Source organism: Pinus tabuliformis, chromosome 3_2 (assembly GCF_031772625.1).
Source record: "Pinus tabuliformis cultivar Carrire ecotype Pingquan chromosome 3_2, CPIR1, whole genome shotgun sequence".
Taxonomy (NCBI): domain Eukaryota; kingdom Viridiplantae; phylum Streptophyta; class Pinopsida; order Pinales; family Pinaceae; genus Pinus; species Pinus tabuliformis.
In genome coordinates, this window is record NC_142302.1 from 926,946,189 (window position 1) to 926,965,737 (window position 19,549).

Here is a 19,549-nt window from a genome sequence, read left to right on the forward strand (position 1 = left end):
TTCCCTACAAGACCATCCAAGACTTGCTCAATGAAAGGTAGAGGAAAATGGTCTTTCTTAGTGGCTTTGTTTAGCTTCCTATATTCCGCACAAACCATCCACTTTCCGTTCGTCTTTGGCACTAAAACTAGTTGGGACATGCACTCACTATCTGAGATGCGGTAAATGAACCCTGCATCCAAAAACTTTTCTAATTCTTCTTTGACTATGTCTTTGAGGGCTAGGTTCATTCTACTCTGAGGTTGGAACATTGGTTTGCATCCTTCCTTAATGTAGATGTGGTGAGTACACACCGAAGGATGCACTCCCTTCATTTCCTTATAGCTCTAGGCAAAAGCATCCAAGTGCTCTCTCAGCATGTTGCACAACTTCTCTTCCTAATGGGCTGAGAGAGAGGGGTTGATTTTCAATGTTTTAGATGGGCCAATTCTACCATTTTGATATTAGCAGGACTTGAGTCAACTAGGCACAAATAAGTCCAAGGGTTATCTTAATATTTCTTCACTAGCTCATAGAGAGGCATGGTGCTTGGGGGCTGGTTCTAGAGGATTTGATCAATGAGGTCATCCTCATTAGGTTGCCCCCATTTTATAATAACATCTAGGGTACAGATTGGGTAGGATTTCGTATGGTATACTTCATCTTCCTCCTCCTCTTGCAACCATAAGGGTAATTCATGCTTTAGGGATGGTTGAGCAAGAGGGTACAAGACCAACTATTTGGAAAAATTCCCATTCTTAATGGTCATGTTCCCAGCTTTGCAATATATGTAAGCATCGACAGTGGCTATCCATGGCCTCCCAAGGATGAGAGGATAACCATTGAATTTGGTCTTAGGCTTGAGAACTAAGAAGTCAACAGGGTACTCCCAAGAATCAATAGAGACCATCACATCCTCAAAAACTCCCTTAGGAGCTACTGTGGATCTGTTTGCAAGTTGAAATATTGTTGTGGTATTTCTTATGGATCCTTGGAGATACAGTTTGAGCATGGTCTACTTAGTCATCACATTGATGGCAGCCTCAAGATCAATCATGGTGTGGGGGACAATGATGCCATCAATGTGTACATCTACCACAGGACTTCCAGGGTCTAGATACTTTGGGAAAATCACTCTCCCCAACATTAACTCAAACAACTATCCAATGAAATTAATGGTAGGGGTGTCTTTTGTTGAAAAGTGTGCAACAAGAAATGCTTGTTGAGATTGCAACAAGATGATGGAGCTTAGTGAAAAGAGTCGCCTTCACTAAGTGGGCCCGCATGAAAATTATGGCGCAAGTTCTATCAGTGATCACAGTGTGAGTGATCACAATATGAGTGATCACAGTGTGGGTGACCACAGTGTGAGTGATCACAGTGTGAGTGATCAAAGTCTATTTTTAGACTAGCTGTCAAAAATAGAAAAGTCAAATATTATTGTCTCATAATAATATTTGGACTATAAACTTGATCTTATTCTCTTGGAGCACTTCAGGATGAGCTACGGATGTGGTACATGCAGATCCCAGAGGGAAATACGTGGTTACCTATGGGATGACTAATATTTGCATGCAGGACTTCAGTTAGAACTCAGATGAGTTGAGTTTAGTGGAATGGAGGTGCAGTTGATGGAATTGTGTTCAGTTTAGCTTTGTTAAACTGGTTGCATTTAGTCTAACTGGAAAATAGACTAGAGATGAGTTGGGTGAATTAGTTATTAATTAATTCACAAGTTATTAACTCATAATGCAACTATAGAATACATCAGTTAACTCAGTTGCATGTCAGTGCATGTTCAGTTCAGCAAGGACAGGTGTTAGAGGATCAGATTGCTATTAGTTGTGACTATAGATGTGCATGATGATTTGCACAATCAGAGGGATTGAGTATGCCAATGAATTTTCCAATATCAAGAATTGTAGCCTGTGCTCACGTCCAACAGAGTGTGAGTGATTATTTGCAGGTCAAATACGAGTTTGGTAAGCCATTCTCATCAGTTCTTGAGCAGGTATTGAGCTGGAGAGGCAGGCAAGCAGTGGAATAGATTTGGAGATCAGATCTGAGCTGTACTGTGTGTAACAGGTGGAGCTGGTACTGGATTGCTTGTGATAATCATTGTACTTTGTAATGTTACATGATTCAATCACTATAATATACAGATAGTTGGGGTTTTTAGCGAGATAATTTCCCCGGGATACATACTGTGTTAATGAGTTTGATTGATGCTTCTATGTGCACCTGTGAATGTTTCTGCTTCTATAAATTGATGATCAACGTAGAGGAGGTTATGTATTATGCATGTTTCGCTTATAAGTGTATAATCAGGATAATATCTGTGAATATGTGTCATATTAATCAAAATTTCTACATGGCATCGGAGGTAGATGATTTGTAGAAAAAGGTTCTACATGGTATCAGAGTTGCTTGATTTGTAGAAGAGATTTTTACAGGATATCAAGCGAGGATTGATCATCGAATCTATTATTCAGAAAGTGTTTACATTTGATTTCTTCAGGCAGAGTCTGTAATCGGGCCAGGTAGCCTTTGGATTCATCCTTCTTTTTGAAGGTGAGATATACGGTGAATGCCCAGACAATCAATCTCTGTACAAGAAATACTTTGTTCTCACGAATTCTAGAGCGGAAGCGGTTGAGTTTTGAGCTGGTGGAATTCGAATTTAATTACAAAGCAAGAGCGAAACTCAGAAACATTCAGTGTGAGAATGGAGACAGTATGCCCCAGTATCTCACGAAGTTCACCCAATGCCGGGATGAGCTGGGAAGTGTGGGGGTAACTATTGAGGATGAGGATGGTGAGTCTAGCACTCCTTGACCTTCCTAAGAGTTGGCATCGCTACCAGGACTCGGTGGATGGAAGGGAGAAACTGCCAAATTGGGAATGACTATGGTCAGATTTGATGCATGAGGAGATTAGACGGAACACCAGAGACAGTTCTTCATCTATGCAGGATGAGAAGAGCTGTGCCTTAGTGAGTAAGGCGAAGAAGGGGAAGGGGAAGGTTTCTCTTTCCGAATCCAGTTCTTCCAGTGGTGGGAAGAAGGTTGACAAATCGAAAGTGTGATGCTTTCGTTGTCATGAGATTGGTTCATGGGTCAGGAACCTGTATGCTCTTGAGGTTCAAGATGCATGCAAAGCCTTAAGAAGCGAGGAAACTGATGGAGACTTGGTGGTTGAGAGGGAGCGTATATTACCTCTCAACATGCAGAGCTAGAAGAAGTCTTAGACGATTGTGGAGGAGCCACGATTGGTGCAGCAGCTTCAGGAGGTTGTGGAGCAGCCACAACAAGGGAAGTTGAGAGGAGATCGAGTAGAGACATCTACTCATGTAGAGACCTCCAGTAGGGGGAAACTTCGAGCCAGGTGGGTTGAGGGATCACATGCAGCCATACCTCCAGGTAGGAGGTGGGGTGATGTGGATTGATCATCCCAAGGAGGAGGGGAAGGATCCTTGAGGTACCTAACCTCTTGGATGAGACCTTGCTACGGGAGTCCCCAGATGTGTAGTAGCAGGAACTGACTGATTGGGTAGAGACAGATGCGGATGGAGCGGCAGAGAGAGTGACAGTGCAGGGAGTCCCAGGACAGTGCATAGCTAGCAGGTTGCAGCAATGCGAGAGGCACAAGTGTTTTGCACAGTGCTAGGTGGCACAAAGAGGTGTGCAATGGTGCGAGATGCATGGAGATGTTGCAGTAGCACAGATGTCAGAGAGGGAGCACTTGTCAGCAGCAGGTAGAGCTTCAGCATCAGAGGGTGTTTCTAGCCCAACAGGGAGGTCAGTTGGGAGGTGCAGTGTGGATGCAATGCTGGGAGATAGAACCAGCAGCAGCATGGATGCAGTCAGAGATCAAAGTGATAGAGGCTAGAGCAGTAAGATACTGAAGATCACAAAGATGCAGAGTCTTCAGTCGACAGAGGCAATAACAGTCAAAGACTTTGATGACAGAGCAAGTGGACCAGCCAGATGTGTTGCATGGAGAACATTCCAGAGTTACAGGATCGGGTTTGAGAGGAAGCCTTTCTTGTTGAGAGGGAGTGTTGAAAAGTGTGCAACAAGAAATGCTTGTTGAGATTGCAACAAGATGATGGAGCTTAGTGAAAAGAGTCGCCTTCACTAAGTGGGACCGTAGACAAATTATGGCGCAAGTTCTATCAGTGATCACAGTGTGAGTGATCACAGTATGAGTGATCACAGTGTGGGTGACCACAGTGTGAGTGATTACAGTGTGAGTGATCAAAGTCTATTTTTAGACTGGCTGTCAAAAATAGAAAAGTCAAATATTATTGTCTCATAATAATATTTGGACTATAAACTTGATCTTATTCTCTTGGAGCACTTCAGGATGAGCTACGGATGTGGTACATGCAGATCCCAGAGGGAAATACGTGGTTACCTATGGGATGACTAATATTTGCATGCAGAACTTCAGTTAGAACTCAGATGAGTTGAGTTTAGTGGAATGGAGGTGCAGTTGATGGAGTTGTGTTCAGTTTAGCTTTGTTAAATTGGTTGTATTTAGTCTAACTGGCAAATAGACTAGAGATGAGTTGGGTGAATTAGTTATTAATTAATTCACAAGTTATTAACTCATAATGCAACTATAGAATACATCAGTTAAATCAGTTGCATGTCAGTGCATGTTCAGTTCAGCAGGGACAGGTGTTAGAGGATTAGATTGCTATCAGTTGTGACTATAGCTGTGCATGATGATTTGCACAATAAGAGGGATTGAGTATGCCAATGAATTGGCCAATATCAAGAATTGTAGCCTGTGCTCACGTCCAACAGAGTGTGAGTGATTATTTGTAGGTCAAATACGAGTTTGGTAAGCCATTCTCATCAGTTCTTGAGCAGGTATTGAGCTGGAGAGGCAGGCAAGCAGTGGAATAGATTTGGAGATCAGATCTGAGCTGTATTGTGTGTAACAGGTGGAGCTGGTACTGGATTGCTTGTGATAAGCATTGTACTTTGTAATGTTACATGATTCAATCACTATAATATACAGATAGTTGGGGTTTTTAGCAAGATGCTTTCCCCGGGATACATACTGTGTTAATGAGTTTGATTGATGCTTCTATGTGTGCCTGTGAATGTTTCTGCTTCTATAAATTGATGATCAACGTAGAGGAGGTTATGTATTATGCATGTTCCGCTTATAAGTGTATATTCAGGATAATCTCTGTGTATATGTGTCATATTATTCAAAATTTCTACATCTTTATTTGTCCTCCTAGGATGTTTGAAGCATTTATCCTTGATTAGCGTGTTGTAGATGGGGAAATCCTTGATGACTTGGAGGAGTGGAATTTTAACACACAATTTTTTCAATTCTCCTATAAGTTCAGTCTCTTTTGGGGTGTGTGGACTAGGATGGATCAATATTTCAGGAAAAGGAAGTGGATTGGATTTAGGAACACTCTCCTCCTTTTCCTCTTCAATCTCCTCAGGTGGAGATGGAGGTTGGTTATCTAGAAGCACTCTTCCAGACTTGAGGTTGATTTCTTGAATTTCCACAACATAGGCAAGGTAGGATGTCTCTCCACTATAGACCTACTGTGCCTGTTTGTTGTTTGGGTTTGGATTGGGTTGAGTAGGCATTTGAGGTTGCTTAGGTGGAGCAGGATGAAGGATTTTTGGTTGAGATTGAGATCAAGGCAGTAAGGTTGGAGGTTAGTTGAATGGAGGCCTCCAACCTTGTGATGGGGTATTCCACTGAGGATGTGAGGGAGCATATGGCTGAAATGACTGATTGGCAGGTTAGGAAGGGTATTGAGGTGTATAAGACCAAGGAGAAGGTGTGGGCCATGAAGGATTAGCAAGAGAACACCAAGGGGGAAGGGATGCATTTTGATTGGGATTGTAATAGGAATATGATGCCCCTTGCATGCCCTACTGGTATGGTCAGGGTCCTTGAGGCCTCCTTTGATTCATATAATGGATTTGTTCAACCGCACCTTTAGCCCCTTGGTATACAACCTTTAATACAGGTAGAGAAGGGCACTTACTCATGGAATAACTTTCCTCATATATCGAGTAGACCTCTACAATGTTCAATGGACATTCATTCTGGGGTTCCTTCTAGTGCATATAGGGAAAACGATAACAAAGGCTCTCTCTACTTCCTCTTGCTTCCTCTTGATCTGCATGGTGTCCATTTGCAAAGAAATGGTGTGCAACATTTAACTTTTAAATTCTTCAAACATGCTTCCAATTTCACTCTTGATAGATGTGTTGGAGGAAGAGGGGCAGGCCAAAGCTTGACTAGTGCTACCTTTCTTTCTGGAAACCCTGGAATGGTTTTTTAAAATTGTATTGATATCATCATAATATAGTTGGTAAATGTCCCGTCCAGAAAACATGTTTAGGGTTTCAAAAATGTTCTCCTTGATTCCTCTAAGAAGGACTAACTTGAGTGATTCAGGATCAAGGGTGCATCTGGCCCTTTTGTAACTGAGTTAGAACCTTTCCTCATAATCTTCCAAGGATTCATCATGTCCCAAGGTCATTCTAAATATTTCCTCTTTGGTGTATTTGGACCTACAATAATCCCTGTACTTGTTGTTGAAGTCTTGCTGCATTTGAGCCCAGGTAGTGATGTTGTCCTTAGGTAAACCCATGAACCAACGCAAGGCTGCATCCTTAAGGGTGGATGGGAACAAATTCAACTTCTGGTCATCAGAGGTATAATCATAAGTTTTGCAGATGACAACAAACTCAAACAAAAAGGTATCAAGGTCCTATGAGGTTAAGCCATGGAAGTGAGGAAGGGTAGAGGGGCTTATGTTTTTCATCCTAGCATCTCCATTAGTCTCTCTAATGGGAAAACACCCTCATTTATGTTTTTAGTCTCATTTCTATTTTTAGCCATGGTGTAAGTGTTTGGAATGGTTTCTTCTTCCTCTTCCCCAATAGGCTCTTCAAAGATCTCTGGTTGTTCACTTAATGGGTCCTCTAATTCCACTGCAGCCAGAGAGGGAAGTTGACAGTCACCGAAGAAGAGGGAAGGTTGACTATTTGATGGTGTGGGGGTATTTGGCAAGAATTTCCCTAAATTGTCTCTACTCCTATGAGGCATGAAAGAATTTTTTTATTTTTATGTGTTTTTTAGAATTATTTGCAAAACAGAAAGGAAATCCGAATAACATCTACCTATTGAATGAAAATTAGAAATAAAATAAAAAATTACATATAGCTAGACAACTCCCTGACAACAATGCCAAAAAGTGATGAGACTCGGTATTGTAGCAAGAATGCTGCAACTCCTAGGGGTACAAACTCTACTTTATCAACCTGGGGTTTCATACAAATTTGGAGGTGATATCGCTATGTACACAACATATGCATCATTCTACTCATGTCACTTCTCATCTGGGGCACTTGACCATTAGGGTTCCAGACCATTCCTCTATTGAACTAAAGGGAGTCTAACTACTGATAGTGAATGTGAAGCTAGTTCTAGTGTAGGAAAAGTAAATGATTGTCTATTTAGGAAATGAAAGTTGTGAAATGGTAAATGTTATGAAATGCCATAAATCATCTACCTATGAAATGACACAAATTACTTGCAGAAAGGAAACTATGCTAATATTGCAATTGATCATCTAGCTATTAGGACTGCTTGAAAATAGAAATTTACTCTATCATCTCAGAACTCAAACATTCATACATTAACTATCTCATTCACATTTGTAGAAAAAGTCTTAATTGCTAACTTCAGAGATATAAAAGCCAATGTTGTCTAATCTTGCAAGAGGGAAAGGAATGGGAAATTTGGTCTAGGTGGAACTTCTGGTCATGGAGTCCAAGCTGAGGGGCTAACCTACTCCTATACTAGGCTATCCTATCATTTCAGGTCAAAACAGTCTACTACAGGTTTGCTATAGGATGTTTTGAACTACTATGGGAAGTTAGCTGAGAGGTTTTGGAGGATAAGAATAGTGAGATGAGGTTATGGAGGGGTGCATGACAGTTGTAGAAGTTGTAGGGAAAGTGAACATCGCCCAAGGCAAAGGCCAACACACCAAGGATGTCAGATTTTCCTAAGGTAGCTTGCTCATGGTGGCTGGAAAATAGAGGTTTGGATTATGGGTTGGTATGCCTTGACAAAAGGTGGAGAAGACCTAGGTGAAGATGGTTGGAGGCGTCCCTTCCTACAAATAAACAATACCCGCAATAAAACCTGTTTCTCTTTTCATTTATAAATCACTATATGTCCACATGGAAAAGATGAGTTGAATTTGAGAAAGTTGATCTATCTACTTTTAAGGACTAGCTCTATGAAATGGATTTCCTTTTAAGCTACAAAAACCCTAAGAAACAAGATAACAACTGCAGATGCTTCCAAGAAATCATAAACAATTATCTAGCTAAGAATGAAACTCAATCTATGCAATAAACAAAATATAAACTCTGTTTTTGGGGCTGTGAGAGTGGGGTCCTCTAATGATGATCCCATGAGAGATATGAGATAGGGGTCACTGTCACAATAAATTCAACAACTAACTATCATTCTAAGTTAAGAATACAACTAAAAAAGAGGAAATTCTGCTACTAGGGTTGGGCCCTAACCCAAGAGCTTCATCCCTCTAAGTCAACTCAGTGCTAGATTAAAACAAAATTTCTCATTATCATAAAAATGTCAAGTGCATCATAACAATAAAAGGAAAAATGTTTTAGCTCAAAATGGCCTCTTGGCTACAACAAAAAACTGAATCCTAATGAGTCCCTTGGCTCTCTTATTTATACAAAACTGGAGCTACCAACAACTCCCTAGAAAATAGGGACACTTGGCTTCCTAACTTGAGAATAACTCTTCCTTGTCTGTCATTGGCTTGGACGCCAATGAACTCGATTTGCTTGGCTGCCAGTGACACCAAGATGATGAGATAGAGTCAAGGAATCTTTGAATGATTTGAGGAGTTAATGAGGGATACCAACTCTTGAAATCTCTCTTTCTTTCCTACTTCGAATTCCTACACTTAAGTCAACCAAAACTACTCCAGTTCCTGCATTTAACACACATTAGGCCACATGACATAGTAACTCACCTTTACTCTTCTCGCTAAGAAAAATATAACAAAATATGTAAATAAATGTGAGAAAAGTAAATTTAATAAGCTGGAGAGTGGAATTATGACCCATATACTTTACCTATTGATGAACCTCATCACTTTCTAGGCCTACTAATAGCGGAGCAACACTAGAGATGAAAAACTACACTCTGAAAATCTAAAGCTCGCGAACTTCACTACCCTTTCCTGATTCGAAACATTGTGTGATCACTAACCTTATGTTTGTGTTTAACCGAGTAAAGTAATTAAGGGGACTATGTTTATGCATGAGGTTAGTGGGGAAGCCATGGTATTCGCTATGGTGAATCAATACTCCCTAAAGAACTAGACGCTGCATGAAATAATATACCAAGGCAGAGAAGCTAGAGTTCTACCAGTGTGTCGCCAAGTGTTGTCATTGCAACAAACACCCTCCAAATTTTTTCCTACACACAAATTTTGGATTATACTATGGATCTCACAATTGGTCATTTCGTATTCACTTGTTGTCCAATTGATGCTTTTGAGCTTCCTTCACGGATTGGAAGTTTCAAATTCACTTGCTGAAATATGCTCAGTCCATACAAGTGCTTTAGCACATTATTTTATGTAAGATTGGACAATCATAGCATGGTCAATCAAGATTGTGCCTATGCGATGTCCAATCCATGTCGACAGCTAGTGTGGACTAAAATCAATAATTTCTCACTTCTAGATTCATTTGTACTTCTATTTTGGTGAGTTTTGCAAACTGTCACTCTCGCGCAGCTTTGATTTCACAAGTATTGTTTTCATTTTTTGGCTATTTCTTTTTCTTTCTTTCACTCTAATTAGTGTCATTTTCATGTTATCTTTTCTCTGGCATGTGTTTCTTTCACTATCGATCACATATCGCAAGTGTCGTTCACACTTTAGCACTTGTCAACTTCTGGAATTTTAAGTGTCGCACAATATACATAAGCTTGTTTTGGTGGTTTCAAGAGGTTCTCCTTGTGAATATGAGTCGATTTTACCATGTAAACCTCGGTCACACTCATTTCCAAATTTTTAAGCATTGTCACACAAGTATTGTCACGATCATCGCAAAGTGTATATTTAATGTAGCACTTTTCCTAAGTTATCATAAAGTTTGTCGAAACGAGGGAAGTAGGATATTAATGTGTTCTGGATGATCTATGTTGTGTATGTAACAGCGTTAGTGAAAATTTCATGCAATAAAAGTTAATAAAGGAAAAATAAGACCATGGTTAAGGGACACTTATTCCAAGTTGAATGTTGGGCAAAGATATCCTAGTGGGCATCACTAGATGTGTGTTTTGGCTAAGCAAAATTGGAAAAGCCTAAGGCAAAGGAATTAAAGGGAAAAAAGGCATTTTGGCACATTTATTTATGAAAATAAGGGAAATTAGGGGAAAATTAAGGTGAAATGTCATAGGTTGCATGTGAGGAGGAAATTGAAGTAAAATATTGGAAAATGAAGAAATTAGAGGCCTCATTAATAAAAAGGCTTCTGAGGATTAGTGAGCAGGACTTGTTCAATGAAAGTTTGGAGCTCTCTCATTATTATGTCTCTCTCTCTCACTCTTGGTCACTTAGAGTTTTCTTGGAGCACTCTAGCTTTTGATCAAGGAAGGAAAGGCAAGCAAAAGGAAGGAAAGGAAAAGAAAGTAAGGATCAAGTAAAGGAAAGCATGACTCAAGCAACTTCAATAGAAATACTTGCAGGTAACCTTTTACATGTTTCATTTCCTAGTTGGTTCGGACATGCATGGATTTGCATGTTAGTGTATGGTTCTTTTGTTTTTGGTGGCATGGTTTTTCTGGGTTATGACAATGGATTTCAGCCTATCCTAGCCTTTTTTCAGATGCCATGGTATGTTGGGATGTTATTTCGATTTTTGAACTTTGGAATTTCCAGATGGATTTCAGAATATGGGGCAGAGGTGGTCTTAGGGTTCATTCCCAAAGGCCGAGGAATCCCTTGACCAATTTTGGTAAGATACATGGTAGAGCCTTAGGGAGCAGTCTCGGTTTGGGGCCTAGTGATCCGGGTTTGGATTATGGAAAAGCTTGAGAGACAGGGAGATAGAAAATTCCTCAAGGATAGTGATGGATTCCAGATGTAATTCCAAGTTCTGTTCGGTTTTGATCGGAGCACCGATTTTGGTGTGATCACGGTTTGATGAGGGTGGAGGCGGTTTAACCCCTAGATTCCCTTGGTTGTTCTTGGATTGGTTTTTCTGTGAGATTTGACATTCATGCTTGGAATATCACATGAGGGTGACTAGATGAAAGAGAGATTTGGTTTAGCCATGTCTATGGTTGAGTGGTATGTGGAAGTCTCGAACCTGGTCAGATTTTCCTATGATTAATAAAAGCTAAGTTCTCTTACTTTTTCACTGACTTATATGTGGAATTAATGGTTGTCATATCTTTTACATTTATATGCTTTTATGCTGGTTATAAGCATAGTTGAATGATTGGTTTATGTCATGGTTATTTCATATATTTACTTGTAATTGTTAAATGGATGGATGCAAGACCTGATTGATGATGTAGTAGTTCAATGGAGAAGGAGGTCATCCTTCTGGTTATGTTTCATAAGTTGTTTCAGTCATTTATTCTCTATCTTGTTCCTGGACCTGTAGGTTGCATTGACGCCAAGTGTTTGACAGAATGCCATTCCTGGTTGGGGATACTCAGGCCTAGTCCCGAGGATGATATTTGATTGATCAACATTGTCACCATGTTTTTAATGAATTCTGGAAGTTAGAACAAGTTCTTGGCAGAGGCCAAGATTCTAGGCTAGAAACATGGCTTGAATCTCAAGGTCGCTGGCACAAAACTAGCAATTTTAGCCCACAGTCACTGGCAGGTAGGCCTGTGGGAGTGACTTTGGGTTTTCGGTCACTCCCTTACCCATAGCATGAGAGCGACTATGGCCTAAGAGCTACAGAATAGCAGTGGGACCCAGGGACAGGCTGTCTGAGTGGCTGACTTGTCTCTTGAGGGTTCTGTTGATGATGTTGGATGACTATATGTGATGTTCCATCGATTCCACTTCCTTAAGGTGACATAGGAGGTCGAATCTGATTGTAGTAGCATCTCTCCTCATGTTTACCTTGGTTGGCATGGTTACTTTGGGTAGACCTAGGAGGGGGTGTTACAGATTGGTATCATTGTGGGTTGCTCTCTCTTTGGGTCTAATGTTTTGTTCTCTTTGTGTCATATTTGATACCCTAGAGTGTTATCAGAGTGGTTGTTACACTCTCCTTCAGTGAATGTGATGGTCATGCATGCATGTCAGTTGCATGTGTATCTCTTACACTTACATTCCATGTGCTTGTTGCATTGCATAATGTTGATCATGGTTGTAGTAGGGTTGTCATGAGGAACTTGATGATTGATTTTATGGAATGTATTGTCAGAAGTATATGATTGGTTAGAGGATTATATGCAGCTTGATTACATACTTGTATGTTAGGTTACATTCTTGTATGTTTGATTGCATGTATCAGTCTTGTAGGTTGATTGCAAGAATTGATCGCTTATGCTTGACTACATGTGTTCATACATATGTGTATTTGATTAGGAATTTCTTATGAATGTTGATGGTTGCATGTGGAAATGTGTACAATGGAGTAATGGTTGTGGTCATGCATGTATGGTCTTGGTTATAGTTATGCATGAATAGTAGGTCAAACATGCCTTGTGAAGTCATGGTATGCAATTTGGGTCATCATGGCGCTATTGATTGTTATGATGCTAATGTGTTGGCTGAGATAGAGCAGGAGATGCAAAGCATCATAATGAGGTTGTAGCATTGGGCTTTGGGGCAAGAGAAGATAGCCATACAAGTATTGTATGTTTGGCATGCAAGTCTTTAATTCAATGATTGTTATATGCATTAGGTTTATATACATTAGGGTTATGTACATGTCTTTTGATGTTATGGTTACATTCATGATAGATGTTAGTTGATTAGTGTAGTTATATGCACATGTGTCAGATAGTCAAGAATGATAGTAACCTGTAGTTGTATGCATTGCTATTGTTGTTAGATAACCTGATGATTAGGTTATATGTTGTTGATGAGAATGATAGTTAACTTGATGATTAGGGTTATAACATTTATACCTTTATGTTATATGTATCATGATAAATTGGATGGGCATATGCAAATGGTTACGGTTTGATACTCAACGATGAGCCATCATTGTACTAATCTATATTGACTTTGCATATGTGTGAATGATAATTATGTATGAGTTATGATGTAAACATGTTAGCTAGTGACTATTTTGGATATCATGATCTTATTTATGTTTAAGTTGATATGTTGTGAAGTTATACCATTCTAACTAGATTGATTGTGCAAACAAGATAGCCTCCCCTGAGACACAGTAAGGTACGAGTTGGTTTATGTCATATATTTGGTGCTTGAATATTTGACTATGTCATCTAGTTGATTTATTTAACATGGTATGTTGCAAGTTGGTTGAATGTTTGATGAATTGTATAATACGAGTATGAGTCTATAGGATAGCATTAAGAAATGATATTGCTTTAAGATTATTGTACTAACGCATATGTGTTGAGATAGTTGATATATACTTAAATGTAGTTGACAATTATAGCATTACGTATAATGACTATGAGTTGACTATGGATTATGACATGATTGTTAGGTTGATTTCAAATTGATAGATATGACTGTCTTGATATTTGGAACATGTGGTTGACATGTGTGAGCAGTTACAGGAAACATGCTTGGTAGTAGCATGACAAGGTAATATTTGATGTGTTTATATAACTAATAGTTGGATGGTGTGACAACACATAGTAAGCTTCGGTTGCAGCAAGGTAAAAAGGTAAAGGAAAGGAATTGGGAAAGAATTCCTTTGGCTATCTTTGGAAACCCTAATTCCAAACAAATGAGTGCTTTGCATACAGGTATCCTTCTTAACCTTGATTTTGTTTGACATTATGTGGAGATGTGCTAGATTCATGAACATTTACTTGACATGTATATTAGCTAGTCTCTAGTTACAGGTGGATCTGTCAAGATAATTGGAGTGCCTTAAGAGATGGCATGGATGTCTTCAGTTACAAGGAAACAAGATTGGCACGAAAAGATAAGGTAATTGATTTATTTTTATGTTTATTTATGCACTAACATTATGTTTTTATGGCAGTATAACGTAGGGAGTTGCATGGCAAGAGAGATTTCCATGAACCTTGAAGAAGGCTCAGGTTGAGATTTCCTTTGGAAGCACTGGGAACCATGGGGATTGAGTGATGGTGTCTATTATTAGTCTTGTGCTCTTTGTCTTTTGTGATTGTTGTTCTTGATTTGTGATTTTGTGTGTTTCTGGTGCATATCTATTCCACGTTGTCGCAGTGTCATATTTCTTTTGGTTTTCATGGTCTTGTTGTCGTTGTTTCTATTCTTTCCTTTTATTGTCTTAAGTCTTGGGAATTAGGTGGGAAAGAGGAAAGTTAGTGGAGACCAGGGAGATTTGTGTGGTACCTGACAGGTAAGATAAGACTTAGATGAAGCTTTGTGCATGAGTAAGTGCTGTGAAGGTAAGACTATGACAATTGGTTGAACTGGTTGGTCCATAGTGGTAAATGGATAGTGGCAGTACAAACATGTTAAAGGTAATTAGAAAAGGTAAATTAAATGGATTTGAGGTGTCATATCCTTGGATATGTTGGGAATGATTGTTCTTAATGATGTACATGTTGTACATGGATAAATGAATTTATCTTAACCTAGACCTTATGTTATATGGTAATTATGTCATGATCATGATTATGCTGATATTTATATATATGTATGCATGTATGTATGTATGTCATTGTCTGATAGGATGATGATTGTTTTATGCTAATGATTATATATGTATGTATGTATGTTTTCGCTGTCTGACAAGGTTGTCATGGATCATTCTTGTGGAGGAATGATTTCTTATGCAGGTGAATGGCATAAAGAGATTCCTGGTTCATGAGGAATATAGTGGTAAGAGTAGCCACAAAAAACATACGAGGTCAATATCTTGTGGATATGAATTGATATTGTATACTTGTATTATGCCTATGTTTATGATAGGTAATGCGGAAGGATACATCAGAAAAATGAAAGAAATGTGGTCTGTGACATGCTGGGACAAGCATAGATAAGACATTGGGAGGAAGGTTTCTTGGTAGAGACAATGTGCTTTTGGATGTGAGGTACTATTGTTGTGCATATGTTGTATATGTTGTACATGTTGAATCTATGGTGTTGTGCGCATGCGGTGTTGTGTATACATAGTGTGTGTACATGTTTATGCAATGTTATGTACATGATGGTATATATAGTGTCGTATGAATTGTGGATATGTAGTGTTGGGTATAGATGGTGCTATGTACATGATGGATATGCAATGGTGTGTGAATATGGTACTGTGCACATGTTGGATATGCAGTGTTGTCAATTGATGATGTTATGTGCATGTTGGCATGCAGTGCTATGTACATACAATGTTCTATGCATGTTGTACATTTGGTGCTATGTACATATGGTGTTGTGTGCATGATTGTACAAGTGGTGCTGTGAGCATGTGGTTCATTGTACATGTTGTACATGTGGTGCTTCGTGCATGTGGTGTTGTGTACATGTCATGCATGTGATTCTTTGTACATGTGGTATCGTGCACATGTCGTGCATGTGATTATATGTACATGTGGTATTGTGTACACGTTGTACATATGGTGCAATGTACATATGGTGTTGTTTACACGCTGTGCAGGTGGTGTCGTGTACATGTGATGTTGTGCACACATTGTGTAGGTGGTGTGGTGTATAGGTGTTACTATGTACATGTTGTACATATGGCACCAATGTACATATGGTATTAGGTGCATGTCATAGATGTTGTGTTGTGTACATGCGGTACCATGTGTATGTATACATGGTTGAGGAGAAGGCACTGGGAGTTTGTTGAGTGTGGCAACTGATCCAAGGTGTGTGAAAAATAAGGACAACAGTGGAAGCTAAGGATTGATTAAAGGATAAGTATTAGTATTTTACTTCAATTTTATTATGCATGTGATTTATGATTATGGTATACAATGATTACATATGATCTACGATTTTGGTTAATGATGGTTACATGTGATTTATGATTGATGGTTATGTTTTGAGCTAACCTTATATGATATGTTTATACATGATGATTTGGTCAAAGATGCTAGTTTGACTTGTTGTGATAGGAAGTAAACATGATTGCAAGTGTACCTTATTGACGAACTATCAATGAGGTATGATTTTAGGTTATTTCAATTTCTTTGAATCTAATGGAAATTATGTGCTTGGAAAAAGAATGCATGAAAATGCCCGATTAGGTGGTTAAAATTGACTACAAGAATTGAAAACAACAACAAAAGAAACTTGAACATTAAGCAGTATGCTGGTAGAGCACTATAGGATCAGGGCCATTGTGGGACATTGGTACCCAATAGTGTCCATTGATTTCCATGAGCATGTTATGACTGATATGATGGTTTTGAGGTAGGTATATGCCTTGGTTTTGTATCTTCTGATGCGAGGAAGCTTTACCAAGGGATGGATCACCCGGGTTAGGGGATTCTGGGGAACTTGGAAGGTGAGTGTAGAAATTTTGAATAATTTAACACATATTCAACAGAGATTATCCTGATCATACAATTTAAGCGGAACATGTATAATACATAATCTCCTCTACGTTGATCATCAATTTACAGAAGCAAAACATCCACAGGCACACATAGAAGCATCAAGCAAACTCATAAACACAGTATGTATCCCGGGGAAAGCATCTCGCTAAAAACCCCACACTATCTGTATATTATATTGATTGAATCATGTAACATTAAAAAGTACAATGCTTATCACAAGCAATCCAGTACCATGCCCGTCTGTTACACACAATATAGCTCAGATTTGATCTCCAAATCTATCCCACTGCTTGCCTGCCTCCACTGCTCCATACCTGCTCAAGAACTGATGAGAATGGCTTCCCAAACTTGTATTTCACCTCAAAATAATCACTCACACTTTGTTGGACGGGAGAAAAGGCTACAATACTGGAAAAATACGTGAGCAAACTCATTGGCATCCTCAATCCCTTGATTGTGCAAGATCTGGTGCATAACTATAGTCACAACTGATAGCAATCTGATTCTCTACCACCTGTCCCTGTTGAACTGAACATGCATTGACATGCAACTGAGTTAACTGATGTATTTTATAGTTGCATTATGAGTCAATAACTTGTGAATTAATTAATAACTAATTCACCCAACTCATCTCTAGTCTATTGATCAGTTAGACTAAATACAACTAGTTTAACAAAGCTAAATTGAACACAACTCCATCAACTGCACCTCCAGTCCACTAAACTCAACTCACTTGAGTTCTAACTGAAGTCCTGCATGCAAATATTAGTCATCCCATAGGTAACCACATATTTCCTTCTGGGATCTGCATGTACCACATCCGTAGCTCATCTTGAAGTGCTCCAAGAGAATAAGATCAAGTTTATAGTCCAAATATTATTATGAGACAATAATATTTGACTTTTCTATTTTTGACAGCCAGTCTAAAAATAGACTTTGATCACTCACACTGTGATCACTCACACTTTGATCAAAAATAGAAGTCCATCTATTTTTCCCAACTTGACCAATCATCCATAAATAGCAACCTGCAATCCATAGACATGATCCATATGTCTAAAAATAGACATAATCTAAAAGTAGACTTGCGCCAAAAATAGCCTGCGGGCCCACTTAGTGAAGGTGACTCTTTTCACTAAGCTCCATCATCTTGTTGCACTCTCAACAAGCATTTCTTGTTGCACACTTTTCAACACTCCCTCTCAACAAGAAAGGCTTCCTCTCAAACCCAATCCTGTAACTCTAGAATATTCTCCATGCAACACATTTGGCCGGTCCACTTGCTCTGTCATCAAAGTCTCTGACTGCTATTGCCTCTGTCGACTGAAACTTTGCATCTCTGTGCTCTTCAGTATCTGACTGCTCTAGCCTCTGTCACTTTGATCTCTGACTGCATCCGTGCTGCTGCTGGTTCTATCTCCCAGCATTGCATCCGCACTGCACCCCCCAACTGACCTCCCTGTTGGGATAGAAACACCCTCTGATGCTGAAGCTCTACCTGCTGCTAACAAGTGCTCCCTCTCTGACATCTGCGCTACTGCAACATCTCCATGCATCTCGCACCATTGCACACCTCTCTGTGCCACCTAGCACTGTGCAAAACACTTGTGCCTCTCGCATTGCTACAGCCTGCTAGTTATGCGCTGTCCTGGGATTCCCTGCACTGTCGCTCTCTCTGCCGCTCCATCCGCATCTGTCTCTACCCAATCAGTCAGTTCCTGCTTCTACACATCTGGGGCTCCCGTAGCAAGGTCTCATCCAAGAGGTTGGGTACCTCAAGGATCCTGCCCCTCCTCCTTGGGACAATCAATCCACATCACCCCACCTCCTACCTGGAGGTATGGCTGCATGCGATCCCTCAGCCCACCTGGCTCGAAGTTTCCCGCTACTGGAGGTCTCTAGATGAGTAGATGTCTCTACTCAATCTCCTCTCAGCTTCCCTTGTTGTGGCTGCTCCACAACCTCCTGAAGCTGCTGCACCAATCGTGGCTCCTCCACAATCGTCTGAGACTTCTTCTAGCTCTGCATGTTGAGAGGTAATTTATGCTCCCTCTCAACCACCAAGTCTCCATCATGACAACGAAAGCATCGCACTTTCGATTTGTCAACCTTCTTCCCATCATTGGAAGAACAAGATTCGAAAAGAGAAACCTTCTCCTTCCCCTTCTTCACCTTACTCGCTAAGGCACAGTTCTCCTCATCCTGCATGGATGAAGAATCGTCTCTGGTGCTCCGTCTAATCTCCTCCTGCATCAAATCTGACCATAGTCATTCCCAATTTGGCAGTTTCTCCCTTCCATTCACCGAGTCCTGGTAGCTATGCCAACTCTTAGGAAGGTCAAGGAGTGCTAGACTCACCATCCTCATCCGACAGTCACCCCCACACTTCCCAGCTCATCCCGGCATTGGGTGAACTTCGTGAGATACTGGGGCATACTGTCTCCATTCTCTCACTGAATGTTTCTCAGTTTTATCTCTTGCTTTTGAATTAAATTCGAATTCCACCAGCTCAAAAACTCAACCGCTTCCGATCTAGAATTCGTGAGAACAAAGTATTTCTTGTACAGAGATTGGCTGTCTGGGCATTCACCGGATATCTCACCTTCCAAAAGAAGGATGAATCCAGAGGCTACCTGGCCCGATTACAGACTCTGCCTAAAGAAATAGAATGTAAACACTTCCTGAATAGTAGATCTGATGATCAATCCTCGCTTGATATCTTGTAAAAATCTCTTCTACAAATCAAGCAGCTCCGATACCATGTAGAAATTTTTTTACAAATTATCTAGCTCTGATA